Below are 14953 nucleotides of genomic sequence, written 5' to 3'. Positions count from 1 at the left end.
GTCAGCTACAAGATATTTCAAAGTTACCAGCGTTTGATGGTAGTGCTTGGCATTCATTTAGGTTATGCTTGTACCAAATGTAAGGCAGATATTTTCTTACCATTGTAAGAAAATAAGACTGAACAACTTATAAGTGAAAGAACGTCATCTTGGAATTTTGTCTTTTTCTACCTACACATGTTACGGCTTCAATGGGTCTAAATCCTAATTAATAAGCATTGAATAAGAGTAGTTCTCTATCTCTCTCTCTCTCTCTCTCTCTCTCTCTCTCTCTCTCTCTCGGAGTCTAAATCCTAATTAATAAGCATTGAATAAGAGTAGTTCTCTCTCTCTCTCAAGTTTAGTGTTAGGTACAATAACAATATAGAAAAAATCTAGGTCATGAGGCATATGCATGGCTTCCCAAAACTTATGACCTTTGGGGCAAAGTCACGGTAGGAGAGTGTTGAATTTGAATTCCCAAAAAATAGCAATAATAAAATGCAAGTAATGTCTTGGTCTTGGAATCTAACAGGTCTCGTATGTCATTAGGTGTGAAAGCATTGACTGATAAGGAAAAAAAATACAAATCAGTGCTTTGCTTCACTCATTATACTTATAGTTAAACAAAAAGGAGAAAAAAAAGGGATGAGACGGAGAATATTTATATCATTTCATCCATCTCGAGGCTATAAATTAAAAGGGGTCACAAGAAATTAAAGCTTTTGATTTCCTTGTTATTCTCATGTTGAATGCCCACAAGAAAATACAACTTGAGCAGAGGAAAATTCAGCATTTGCCCTTTTCCCTTTATCTTCTTTCAAACCAAGTGGAGAGGATTCTTTTTTCAAACAGAAGTTTTTTATGATAGATAGAGATGAACCTATGTCCAAAACAAGTAAGCAATTAACCACCCCAAAGAGGAATTTTGTATGTTTCTTCAAAGTCTCATATTAATTTTTTTATTTTGAGTACTGCGTATGCATAGATAGATCAGTAGAAATATGGGAAATCTGAGATGAATCTATCAGTTTATTCCACTAAGAAAATGTCAGCCATGCATGCAACTACTCCAATTAAGAAACATAGCAAAATTTAAAAAATGAGGGGGGAAAGGGCCTTTTTGTGTTGAACATTTTCTAGTAAAATTTGTTGCTATTTTTTTTTAAAATTCTCTTGATAAATTTCTTTAAATGCTTTATATACAATTTTTAATAAAAGTTTAAACATTTTTTTGACCAATTCTTTGGTTGTTAATTTGATCACTAATCATAACTAATGTCTAAAATTAATTAATTTGCTAAATGATAACTGACAGAATTTCGTGGCCTGTGCGTGTAGATGATATAAAATATTTGAGAAAACTAAAAGAGATTTATATGTTTAAATTAACTTGGAAATTTGTAGGGATGAACCCTAAATAAATGATAATGAAAGGACACTAATGAAGTGGAAAAAAAATTACTTGCATTCGTTTTTTATTCTCGTTATATTTCTTTTTTCTTTTTTCTTTTTTTTACATGTATTTCATTAATATTTTGTAATTGTTGAGATGGCATAGTTACCTCTAGTACCTAAGAAGCTAGTTGCTTGTGTCATTCAAATACCAAAATGAAGTTAAAACAATAGCAATAATCGAAATTATTTCTCTTTCAAAAGAAAAAAAGTATTGAAAAAGAAAGAGCATATGGACTATGAAAAGTACTACTTGCGTTTGTAGAAAATGAACTCCTTAGTCCAAATCAAGTGAATTCTACTATTTGAAAGTTGTATGGAAGTTTACTTTTAATCAACGGATTAAGCAAAGTCTGAATTAAAAACTATTTTATACTTTGTCAAGTTGAGTTCTATTTATTTAATTAATAGATGACTTTAGAGATGAAACCAAATTAAAAAAAATACAACTTGATTAAAAAAGAAAAAAGAAAAAAAAAGTCCCTATTTTGTGGTCAATCAAGCCAATAAAACACAAGCAATTAGAGCATACATGCAATGTCACTTCTTATGCTTGACTATCTTCTTCACAATAGTATTAGTGAATTGAATTAATATAATTTGAAATTTCTTATATATCTTGATTCTTGAAACTACTTAGAGAGAGGTAAATTAGAAGCCTTAGGCTTTAAACTAAAAAATTTGATTTTTCTTTTCTCATTTATAAATTTTTTGTAATGAATATGTGATAATCAAATATCAAAATAAAATTCAATCATACAAGGGACATGTGATTATGGAAAACCACATATAGAATATACTAGAAACTTTATAAATGCAAAATTCATGAATTTAATTGATCATAGAGCAAATCTATTAATTCTAAAAGAACAAGTACACAGATTTACCTAGACTAGATGCTTCTCCTAGAGGTCTTGCAAAGATCAACACCTACATTGTCTTCACATCCATGACATGGTACCTCATAGCCCTTAGTGAAGTCTTCAACATTTTGAGGGATGCGGTCAACACAATGATTCAACTTCAAATAAGAGTTAACTCTTAAGAGTATTATTAATACACAGAAGAATAATGATAATAACAATTTAAGGTGTGTGTTTGTTTTAACATAATAAGGCATATTTATTGAAGAAACTCTAATAGATTAGGTCAGATAACACTTAATAAAACTTAATCACTACTGTGAGAGAGTGAGAAGAACAGAGATAAGAGTACCTGCTGCAGCTGCACCAATAACATCTCTTCTGGAGTCTCTAGTCTGATCTTTAGAACGTGCCTAGTCTTGTAGTTACCATGAGAGGAATAGAAATCTGAGAGGGCCATGGGGATGCAGCTCAGACCCATCCTTCCTAGCAATGTATCAAAGTCAAGGACCACTCCCACATTAACTGGGATTGTTGTGCACGTTCTGAGCCATGGCCATTTCTATAAAGAGTCTCCATAGGGAGAGAAAGAAAAGGAAGAACCCTAGCTGAGTAAGGTTCATTCTCATCTTTGAACTACATTTGGGATGCTTGATGGTTCACAATAATGCAGAATATAGTTCATTTATAGGGTCTAGAATTTGGAAAAGTAAGAATTAGAAGCCTAGAAGCGAAGGCACTGTAACAAGGCACAGATGCATAGTTATAAGGATGAAATCATGATCAGAATGTATCCTTATAAATATTCTTCCATGGAAACACACATTTTAGCTTACATTTTGAGTTAGCATTTGACCCAGTAAAGTCATAAAAGAGAGGTTTTCTTGATGAACTCCATGGAGCTATTCATCGCCTGTAGCATGTTGTTGAATTCCAATAGTCACTAATGTTAGGTGGCAGTTGGCAGTACTGTATTCACATGGTGATGGACTTATCATCTTCTGCACTCGGGCGCATGGAATTTAATAGGTTTATGATGATACGTGACTACCCTTCGAATGAAAATGGTCATTTTTCAAATATTTTGTAAATAAAAAATATTTATTCTCACCAAAAATTATATAATTCAGAATTAATGAATTATGATACATAATAAAAAGAATAGACAATGCTAATAATAATAATAATAAATAAATAAAACAAGAAAACATGGATTTACATAGAAAATGCTAAACAGGAAAAACTATGAGTAATGAAGAAAGAAATCCACTGTGTTAAAAGAATTGTATAAAAGGGGAGAGTTGCAAACTGCTATAATAGAAGTGATACATTCAGTTCTATTATAGCATGTACCAGAAGCGGACCAAACCTCCCTGTCCTAGTCCTGCCATGAACTGCAAGGTACATTCAGTTCCACGAAGATCATCCTTTTCAATCCCATCTTGGATTAAACTGATCCGGCCGGCAAGCTTTTGGAAAATCCATTACAACAAATTTCTCCATTTTCCGTAACTCTTTTAGCTAAGACGATATTTTTATGGTAAGAAATGACTTCTTGCAATAACATTTATTTCATAGCAAAACAATTTCTCAGTGATGAATTATTGTTCATAGCAAATAGATGGCATTTGACAATCATTCAACTGAAATGTCTATGGCTATGGCACGACTACATTTTTTTATTTTTATTTTTTTAAACTCTAGGTTGTGGGTAATGATGCCACCAGCATAAAGAACACAGGAAAAAGGAAATGATCTATCAGTTATTCAATTACAGGCTGTCTTGTTTGCTCGTGATTTATATTAGCAAGCTCATATTCAAACATTATATGGGGAGACATCGGCCGATTTGGACAGACTGGATCAGCATGTCCAGAAGAAGGTGTTCCTTGTTCTCCGAAGAAAGCAGAATTATTGTGTGTTGGGATCAAAAGGGTCGATGGACTTGGAGGGAAGTTGGTGTAGCTGCATCCATGGCATTGATGTTGCTCGTCTTGAAGTTGATCACTTTCTCTAAAAGTATGGGACCTAAGATCTTTGTCGTCAAAGCGTGTCACCATGGCTTTAATTTTTCTCCATATTGAAGATGGGGAATTCAAGTTTATTAAGGCATCTCTATTTTCATAAAGGAATGTGGTGATGCATGTGATGAGAGCTACAAATGAAGCGATTCCAGCAATGAGGAATAGACCCCAAAAGCTATTCAGGCCGATGCTGTTTGAAGAAACTGAGTTGGTGAGCTCTGGACAACTGGGTGTTTGCCCAAACCATGCCTTCTCAAATTGTAGCATTTTAGCTCCCTCTGTCACGTTTAAGACTTCCCTTGAAGCATCGGCTACAAGGGGTGAACCTTTTGGAAACACCTGAAAATTGATCAAAAATAAGAAACCTCGGTATAAAATTTATACAAGTACGTGTGTTATGAGAGTACTTACAAATCCAAACCCATCAAACTTGTACGTTGGTCCGACTGCAGTGTATTTGGAGCAATATTTTGCAAGGAAAATCTTCATGTAAGGGATTTCATCAAATGCAGCAGCAATTCCACCTTTTGAAAATAACTCATCCAGTTCTTCTGGTGACTTATAGATTACAAGCTTGGACTCATCAAATTTCATTGATTCGATCAAGAATTCATGAACGAAAGAGCCATGTTCGCAACCTACACGCTCCCCTTTCTTTATGAGCTCATTTATATCGGTGATGGTTGGGTTGAGCTGTTGAACTGTCAACATTGAAGTCAAGCTGGCTGTGTAACTTTGAGTAAGAATCAGAACCACAAAAAGCCATATGATCACCACAAACCGAGCCAAGTTATTGACAATTCTCTCCTCTGTTAACAAAATTTAAGAGTGAAATGGAAAAATCAACTCCAGAAAATCAATATAAAGACAAATATATATAATTTCTTAAACATAAAAATTACCCTGAAATTTACTTGCATATTGTATGGAATGTTCATATATTAATAGACGTTGTAATAATGGGAAACAATCAAGCAGGCCATACTAGAAGTTAGTTTCGATTGTGTTTGAGATGTGCTCAATATGCTTCGTATCATGAGTATTTGAATATTACAAGAGTAGATAAATTGCTGGATAAAATTCAAGAAGGTGGAAGAGAAATTACTCTGAGCAAACACCAATGTTGAGAATGAAAACCAGAAGATAGTGCCAACTTGATGTGAACGAGGCCCTCTGAAATCTTTATTTATTCGATGTTCAAGAACCCAAATCACAAAGCCAATGAATACAAAGAAACAAGAGGTTGTCACCCAAAGGTCCCAAGTAAGTGGCTTCAAGAAAACCCATGCATTTTTTGCTCTTCTATCTACGATGGGCACGATCATTGACACCCCAGATTCTGTGTACGGTAGTGTAAAGTCTACATACAAGGACCTGTTCGCTAGAATAGTAGTATCTCCCACCACAGCTTCATACTTCTGTTCACAATAAACAATATTGGGGCATTCTGTTATGCATTACGGGAAAATATGCTGCAGGTTTGGTTTTTATTTTGACAAACTTAATCATAATTGAAGCCAAACCTAGAGTTACCACTATGCACCAGGAAAGGTAAAGAGTTCGATTAACTGACCTGGAGATATACTTGATATATCAAATCGTTGTAATCACCCGCTGGATCGCCATCGGGCGTCTGGAAGGGACTGTACTCATAAGGAACAGCATATGGTAATGCTGCCATCACCGCATCGAAGACTGCTATGGAAAATCCAGTGACCTCCGTTGCGTTAGTGCTAGGATCTCGTGTCACGTTTACGAATTCGCCAAAACCCTTGGTGACTGGTACTCCTATTCTCTTCTTCTTCTTATTGGTGGGAAGGACCCAACCTTTAGGAACGGAGGGAGATTCTCCTGGCCATACGATTGTTCCTAGATTGGCCTTGGAAGTAGAATGTAAATTTCTTACAGTTCCATTCTCTGGTGTCCAAAATCCGACCCCTCTTTCCCCTTTGCCGATCACATTGACTACCTGAAAAGCTGATGACCGTAGTTGGCCGTTAAAAATTTGAAAGTGTCCACTGAGGCCCTTAAATCTAGTACTTAATAGTGATTAGAGAAGACTTGGACCAATTTGGGAGATTCCTACAGTATCAAGATCGGTTGAATTTCTGTGAATATTAGACTTTTGGAAGCTGAAGTTTGTTGGCCCAAGTTTTTCAACTGCCATGGCTAGCCCAGAAGCAGCATCATAAACCCAGAGTCCAAAAATGTTCAGCTCAAAGCTTTCATTGGTTGGATATTCTTGTTGGATTTTCCTTTTCCATCTGATTTTAAAACTTTCAAGCTCTTTCGATCTTGGAACATGAGGCTTCACGCCCAACACTCCTTGCATTGAATCAATGACAGATGGATCCAAAGTACTCAAGATATCAGTTAACCCATCAGTTAGAATCCAAACATAACCTTCTTTCATCATTCCAATCTCATTCGCTCTGGTGAAAAGCCGTGGGCCTAGAGGTGTAAACATGTGTACAATGAAAACTCTGGTTGGCATTGTCATCAACTTGTAAAGCTCTTCGAGGATTTGATCATCGGTGGCTAATGGATGAATGACGCTCCTGTAGGAGATACGGGTGTCAATCTCTTGCAAGGCATCAGTAAGATATGGTATTACTCCATTTCCATACTCGTTGTCCACGTAAATGAGCACAACTTCTCTCCACTCAAAGGCTTGGACAATTGCCCTTATAGCTGGTACTTGAGCTGAGTCATTCAGTGTGGCTCGGACAAAATATGGACTCCGGAGCGAAGAAAGGGAAGGACTAGTTGCGGAAAATGAAATGATGGGCACATGAGCCTTGTCTCCGAGACCAATCACAAAGTTGGCCTGCATGGAGGATGCCGGTCCTATGATGGCTTGAACTTCCTCATTTTGTCATAAATCTAGAGCTGAATTTCACAATAATTAAAATTTTAGATTCTAATTTTTTTTTTTCTGGATCAGACATCAAACCGTTGACCAGATCTTGGTCCGGAGTACACGTTGAGCCAACCTCGAACCAGACAAACCAACAGCTGGACCATTGACCCAGTGAACCAGGCCATTGTTGGTTTTGGGTTGGCCAACCTTTTTTTCCTCTCAGCAAAAGCCAAGCCCATAGTGAAGGGGTGGAAGCCGAGCTCAATATATATTAAGGCCTGGCTCCACTTTGGGTAATTATGATTGACACCGATAAGAGATATTGAGTTGTTGAATGTGGAATCAAAGACAGTGAGTTGTTGTAAAATCCTAAATTCTTAGAATTGGTGGATTTGAACCATGGACAATCTGATCATAGATGGGAAGGTACCCACTCATTTAATAAAATTTAATATATTTATATTTATTTATGATATAAATTTGATAATATCAAATATGAAAAACATATATTATTATTATTAAGATATATATATTAAAACTTTATAATTATTTGTAATTTTAATGATATATAAATTATATATTTATAATGCAATTGGTTCAACCACGATTTAATCATTAGTTCAATCACTAAACTATAAAACCATAACTTTTTAAATTTTATAATAATTGATCTAATTCTAAAAATATTAAATATAAATAATGCATCAACTTCAAAACGAATTCAACATTATTGAGTATTCTTGTAGCTTTTCTAAGAGAATACTCAAAGCAAATATCTTTTGGTATGGTAGTTAAATTGCTCCCAATTAAGTTTATTAATTCTCAAAGAGAATAAGTCCGACGATGTTCCTAACGCAAATGGATTGACTCAACATCAATTGCTTCATTTTTCATTTTTCATTTTTTATTTATTTTTACAATAATAAAGTTTGGTTTTCTAAATGGTGCAGATATTTAGAACATGTTTAGTAACTATTCTTTTATTTTTGTAAAACAAAAGTTTATTTAAAAACTTGAAATATTTTTAATCTATTTTTAATATTTGTATAATTATTTCTTACAACAACTTTTAAAAACAAGTGAAAATAATATAAAATTAAGAATAAAAAACATAAAACAATTTTTTGTTGTTAGACAATTTTTTGTTTTTTTATGTTTTTTGTTCTAGAGAACAAAAAAGTATTCTAAAAAAACAATTTCCAATCAGGCTCTCGGATTATTCTGAAATTATTTAGACTGCTGAGTTTAACTCTTGAAGGAGAAGATTCAAGGGATAGTACCTGCTGCAGCTGCACCAACAACATCTCTTTTGGAGTCTCTGATTTTTGTAACCACCCTGGTTTTGTAGTGACCATGAGAGGCATATAAGTCTGAAAGGGCCATGGAGATGCAGCTCAAGCCCATCTTCCCAACCAATGTATCCAAGTCCAGAACCACTCCCACTTTAACTGGTATTGTTGTGTTCTGTGCCATGCCCTTTTCTATGAAGAAAATCGTGGGAAAGAGAAAGAACAAGAGAGAGGCAAGGAGTTGGGTAGGGTGCCTTCTCATCTTTGAACTCGTTGGAAGCTATGGTAGTCATAATATTGGAGAGAAACTAAGAGATTATTTATAGGACTTAGAATTTTGAATTTTGAAACCAGAAGCCAGCTGGAATCAGGACTACTCTGCAGTCAACTTGAGAAGGACGCCCAACTGGACTCTCGTCTCTTTATCGACAGCATGCAAGGAAACTGCATGTCTTGTTAGATGTACGTATATTCGCATACTTTTTTTTAAAAAAAAAAACAATTATATTTATTTTATAATTAATTTTAAATAAAATATTATTAGTAGTTATCATTCTCCCATGATTTTACCATTCATTTTAACAAAAAACCTATATAATTTATAGATTTATTGAAATATTAGAATCTTTATTTATAATTTTTATTAAAATATTATCATTTTTTAACCAAAAAAATATATAATTTTTAAAAATTAGCATTATATTATTTATTTAGATGGTTATTATTTATTTATTTATTTTATTTTATTTTATTTTTATTTTTATTTTTTATAATTTAATAAACATGGAACCAACTGAGTTTAGTTTGTTATTTGTATCACTTCTTGAGTAATGGGCACATATTATATGAAGAAAAATAAAACCTTGAATTATTACAACTAATTTGGGGGGCATGATAAGAGATAACATCTCTTTGATTTAATTCATTTACCTTGACCATATCAAAATATCCTTTGTAAAATTTGCGTATCCTACAAGATACGTCAATGATGATACATTATATAAAGACTTTTCTATGAAACAGAAAATTAAATGTTGGATCTTGTCATTGAAAGCAAAGGTTGGGGAGGGTAGGGTGGGGGATGGAGGGGGACCATCTTTTACCTTGACCAAATCAAAGTACCCTTTGTAAAATCTATATATCTTATAAGATACATCAAATCAACGTATCCTTTGAAAAATCTATGCATCCTACAAGATACATTAATGATGATGCTCCTTGTACAAAGACCTTTGTTTTTTGTAAAATAGGCAATAGCCATCTTTTCAACTCCCATCAAATCAAAGTATCATTGAATAATTAAATGAAGGTAAAAATGTTATAATACTACAAGCTATCATTCTTTTTTATATAAGAGTTGCACTTTTTTTTCTCACTCAATAATGAAATGTCATCTCAATTACAATCACACACTTTTTCTTTTCGCTCACTAATGAAACCTAATTTTAAAAAATGCATATATAGCTATAGGCTACATCATTGCAAGCTCAGTGGAGAATCTCGAACATCTTTTATGTGAGGTTATAAAATTTGAGTCATCTTACAAGATATATGAAAGGTGATGCTCCTTGTACAAGACTTTTGTACAAAACAAGCAATTAAATATTACGTCCTGTCACTATAAGTGAAGGTTTGGTAGCATCCCTAGTCTTGACCTCTTTCCAACTTTGAGCATATATATTACAAGGAATGATGTGTGTGTTTGTGTGTATGGGGTGGGTGAGGTTTACCTTGAGCAAATCAAAGTACTCTTAGTAAAATCTACGCCATCCAAGACTTTTCTATGAAATAAGCAATTAAATGTTGGGTCTTATCACTGCAAGCGAAGGTTTGGTACCATCCTTAGTGTCTTGACCTCTTTCTAACTCCAAGCATATATATTACAAGGAATGGGAGGGGTGGGGAGTACATCAATAGTAAGTAACATTTATCAATTGAGAGAGACGATTTCGATAATACATTAAACCAAAACTCTTTGTATGAAGTTTGGTGGTACCTCAACATCAGTTGACATTTATTGTTGAGAAAGACAATTTTGATAATATATTAAACCAAAATTCTTTGTATGAAGCTTTGTGGCAACAAATATGATAGCTTTTTCCCACTTATAAAAATTAACTATACCTTTAGTCTTTGCACCTCCACACATATGAGCTGAAATAAAAAAAAATAAAAAATTAAAATGAAATAAACCAAAAGATTTTAACCTAGTTCGGTTACTAATATAATCTCTACAATTATGGGATACACCAACACTTTAAAATTGAATAATTAAATGAAGGTAAAAATGTTATAATACTAAAAGCTGCCATTCTTTTTTATATTAGAGTTGCACTTTCATTTTTTCACTCAATAATGAAATCTCCTCTTAATTACAATCACACACGTTTTCTTTTCGCTAACTAATGAAACCTAATTTTTTTAAAAAAATATATAGCTATAGGCTCAATCATTGCAAGCTTAGTAGAGAATCCCGAACATCTTTTATGTAAGGTTATAAAATTTGTGTCATCCTACAAGATACAAGAAAAATGAAGCTCCTTGTACACAGACTTTTGTACAAAACAAGCAATTAAATATTAGGTCTTGTCACTACAAGTGGAGGTTTGGTAGCATCCCTAGTCTTGACCTCTTTCCAACTTCGAGCATATATATTACAAGAAATGGTGTGTGTGTGTGTGTGTGTTTGTGTGTATGGGGTGGGAGGAGGTTTACCTTGACCAAATCAAAGTATCCTTTGTAAAATCTACGCCATCCAAGACTTTTCTATGAAATAAGCAATTAAATGTTGGGTCTTATCACTGCAAGTGAAGGTTTGGTACCATCCTTAGCATTTTGACCTCTTTCTAACTCCAAGCATATATATTACAAGGAGTGGGAGGGGTGGGGAGTACATCAATCGAAAGTAACATTTATCAATTGAGAGAGACGATTTTGATAATACATTAAACCAAAACTCTTTGTATGAAGTTTGGTGGTACCTCAACATCAGTTGACATTTATTGTTGAGAAAGACAATTTTGATAATATATTAAACCAAAATTCTTTGTATGAAGCTTCGTGGCAACACATATGATAGCTTTTTCCCACTTATAAAAATTAACTCTACCTTTAGTCTTTGCACCTCCACACATATGAGCTGAAATAAAAAAAATAAAAAAATAAAAAGAAAAAAACCAAAAGATTTTAATGTAGTTTGGTTACTAATATAATCTCTTCAATTATGGGATACACCAACACTTTAAAATTCAATAATTAAATGAAAGTAAAATTGTTATAAAACTAAAAGCTGCCATTCTTTTTTATATTAGAGTTGTTCTTTTTTTTTTTTTCACTCAATAATGAAATCTCCTCTCAATTACAATCACACACTTTTTCTTTTCGCTCACTAATGAAACCTAATTTAAATATATATATAGCCATAGGCTCAATCATTGCAAGCTCAGTGGAGAATCCCAAACATCTTTTATGTAAGGTTATAAAATTTGTGTCACCCTACAAGATATATGAAAGATGATGCTCCTTGTACAAAGACTTTTGTACAAAACAAGCAATTAAATATTAGGTTTTGTCACTACAAGTGGAGGTTTGGTAGCATCCCTAGTCTTGACCACTTTCCAACTTCGAGCATATATATTACAAGGAATGATGTGTGTTTTTGTGTGTATGGGGTGGGGGGAAGTTTGCCTTGACCAAATAAAAGTATCCTTTGTAAAATCTACGCCATTGAAGACTTTTCTATGAAATAAGCAATTAAATGTTGGGTCTTATCACTAGAAGCGAAGGTTTGGTACCATCCTTAGCGTCTTGACCTCTTTCTAACTCCAAGCATATATATTACAAGGAATGGGAGGGGTGGGGAGTACATCAATAGTAAGTAACATTTATCAATTGAAAGAGACGATTTTTATAATACATTAAACCAAAATTCTTTGTATGAAGTTTCGTGGTACCTCAACATCAATTGACATTTATTGTTGAGAAAGACAATTTTGATAATATATTAAACCAAAAATATTTGTATGATGCTTCCTGGCAACACATATGATAGATTTTTCCCACTTATAAAAATTAAATCTACCTTTAGTCTTTGCACCTCCACACATATGAGCTAAAATAAATAAAAAATAAAAAAATAAAAAGAAATAAACCAAGAGATTTTAATGTAGTTGGTTACTAATATAATCTCTACAATTATTGGATACACCAACACTTTAAAATTCAATAATTAAATGAAGGTAAAAATGTTATAATACTAAAAGTTGTCATTCTTTTTTATATTAGAGTTGAATTTTTTTTCACTCGTCTCAATTACAATCACACACTCTTTCTTTTCGCTCACTAATGAAACCTAATTTAAAATATATATATATAGCTACAAGCTACATCATTGCAAGCTCAGTGGAGAATCCCAAACATCTTTTATGTAAGGTTATAAAATTTGTGTCATCTTACAAGATACATGAAAGATGATGCTCCTTCTACAAAGACTTTTGTACAAAACAAGCAATTAAATATTAGGTTTTGTCACTACAAGTGGAGGTTTGGTAGCATCTCTAGTCTTTACCTCTTTCCAACTTCGAGCATATATATTACAAGGAATGGTGCGTGTGTTTGTGTGTATGGGGTGGGGGGAGGTTTACCTTGACCAAATCAAAGTATCCTTTGTAAAATCTACGCCATCCAAGACTTTTCTATGAAATAAGCAATTAAATGTTGGGTTTTATCACTGCAAGCGAAGGTTTGGTACCATCCTTAGTGTTTTAACCTCTTTCTAACTCCAAGCATATACATCACAAGGAATGGGAGGGGTGGGGAGTACATCAATAGTAAGTAACATTTATCAATTGAAAGAGACGATTTTGATAATACATTATACCGAAACTCTTTGTATGGAGTTTGTGGTACCTCAACATCAGTTGACATTTATTGTTGAGAAAGACAATTTTGATAATATATTAAACCAAAAATATTTGTATGATGCTTCATGGCAACACATATGATAGCTTTTTCCCACTTATAAAAATTAACTCTACCTTTAGTCTTTGAACCTCCATACATATGAGTTGAAATAAAAAAAATAAAAAATAAAAAGAAATAAACCAAAACATTTTAATGTAGTTTGGTTACTAATATAATCTCTACAATTATGGGATACACCAACACTTTAAAATTTAATAATTAAATGAAAGTAAAAATGTTATAAAACTAAAAGTTGTCATTCTTTTTTATATTAGAGTTGTTCTTTCTTTTTTTTTTTCACTCAATAATGAAATCTCCTCTCAATTACAATCACACACTTTTTTTTTTCGTTCACTAATGAAACCTAATTTAAAAAATATATATATAGCTATAGGTTCAATCATTGCAAGCTCAATGAAGAATCCCGAACATCTTTTATGTAAGTGTAGAGCCTCCATTTTGTCCTCCTATCATATGTCCTTTACAGCAATTCCCTGGTGGCCCATTATTACTCGCGTGACCTATATTTTTATTTTTATTTTTTAGCCACCTCGCGGACTTTGGTTGAGGGATTCATTTAACCCTATTGTGACTCTTGGTAGCCCTAATTTAGACTTAGGCTCATTTAGGCACTTTAGGTTCACTTAGATCCACTTAAGCACTTTAAGTTCACTTAGATACACTTAGGCACCACCCTAGGCCCACTTAGTCTCACCTTAGGCCCGTTTAGGTACACTGGGTCTATTAAGATTTTTTTAGCTTGACTTATATGACTTGCGTGTTTGCATGGCTCGTGGGGCCCAATTTTTGTTAATTTGTTTATTTTTATTTATTTTTATTTATTTATTTATTTATTTATTTTTAGTTTTAGTTTTATGATTATCATTCACTTTTTATTGGTTATCTTCCTCTTTATATTATTTTCCTTAACTTATTTATTTATTTATTATTTTTACCATTTTCTGATTTTTTTTACTTATTCATCTATTCATTCAATTATTTAACTTCTAAAATTTCATGCTTTTTGCAAGGAAACTTACCATCAGATTTTAAGGAAAGTGGGACTCTCCTTGGAAGGTTTTGGAGGGGATTTTGAAATTGGAAAGATTGCCTTTGAATCGGAAGATTTAAAAAAAAAAAAATGAAGGAAAAGATACCAAAAGCGGGGGGGATTTTTTGGAGGACACGGAGAGAATATATGATTTTCTGGGAGCAGAGAGATCCACACGGAGAAGGGGCTTTTGAGGGAGGCTACGGTTTGGAAGGGATCACCCTGTGTTTTGGAGCGTGAGAGGCTGCTGTTTGGAGAGGATCAACCTGCGTTTTGAAGCATGAGAGGCTGCTGTTTGAAGTGATCAGATGAGGGATTTTTTAGAGCCTTTGAGGATGCCGTTTGGGAGGAGATTAGTAGGCATTTTGAAGGGATCATAGGCTGCTGTTCGCACAAAGATCAGTCCGCATTTTCAGAGCGTGAGGAGCTGCTGTTTGAGATGATCCGAAGAGAGAGTTTTGAGAGCATGC

General features: G+C 33.5%; 1 pseudogene; it reads right to left on the bottom strand.

Moving 5' to 3' along the window:
- Positions 1-4030: 4030 nt before the first annotated feature.
- Positions 4031-8876, bottom strand: LOC100263382 (glutamate receptor 2.7-like; annotated as a pseudogene).
- Between the last annotated feature and the right edge of the window lie 6077 nt (positions 8877-14953).

The sequence above is a fragment of the Vitis vinifera genome, chromosome 4 (assembly GCF_030704535.1).
Source record: "Vitis vinifera cultivar Pinot Noir 40024 chromosome 4, ASM3070453v1".
In the NCBI taxonomy this organism is placed as follows: Eukaryota; Viridiplantae; Streptophyta; class Magnoliopsida; order Vitales; family Vitaceae; genus Vitis; species Vitis vinifera.
Note: the sequence above shows the minus strand (reverse complement) of the source record. Positions and strands in the feature narration are given on the sequence as shown.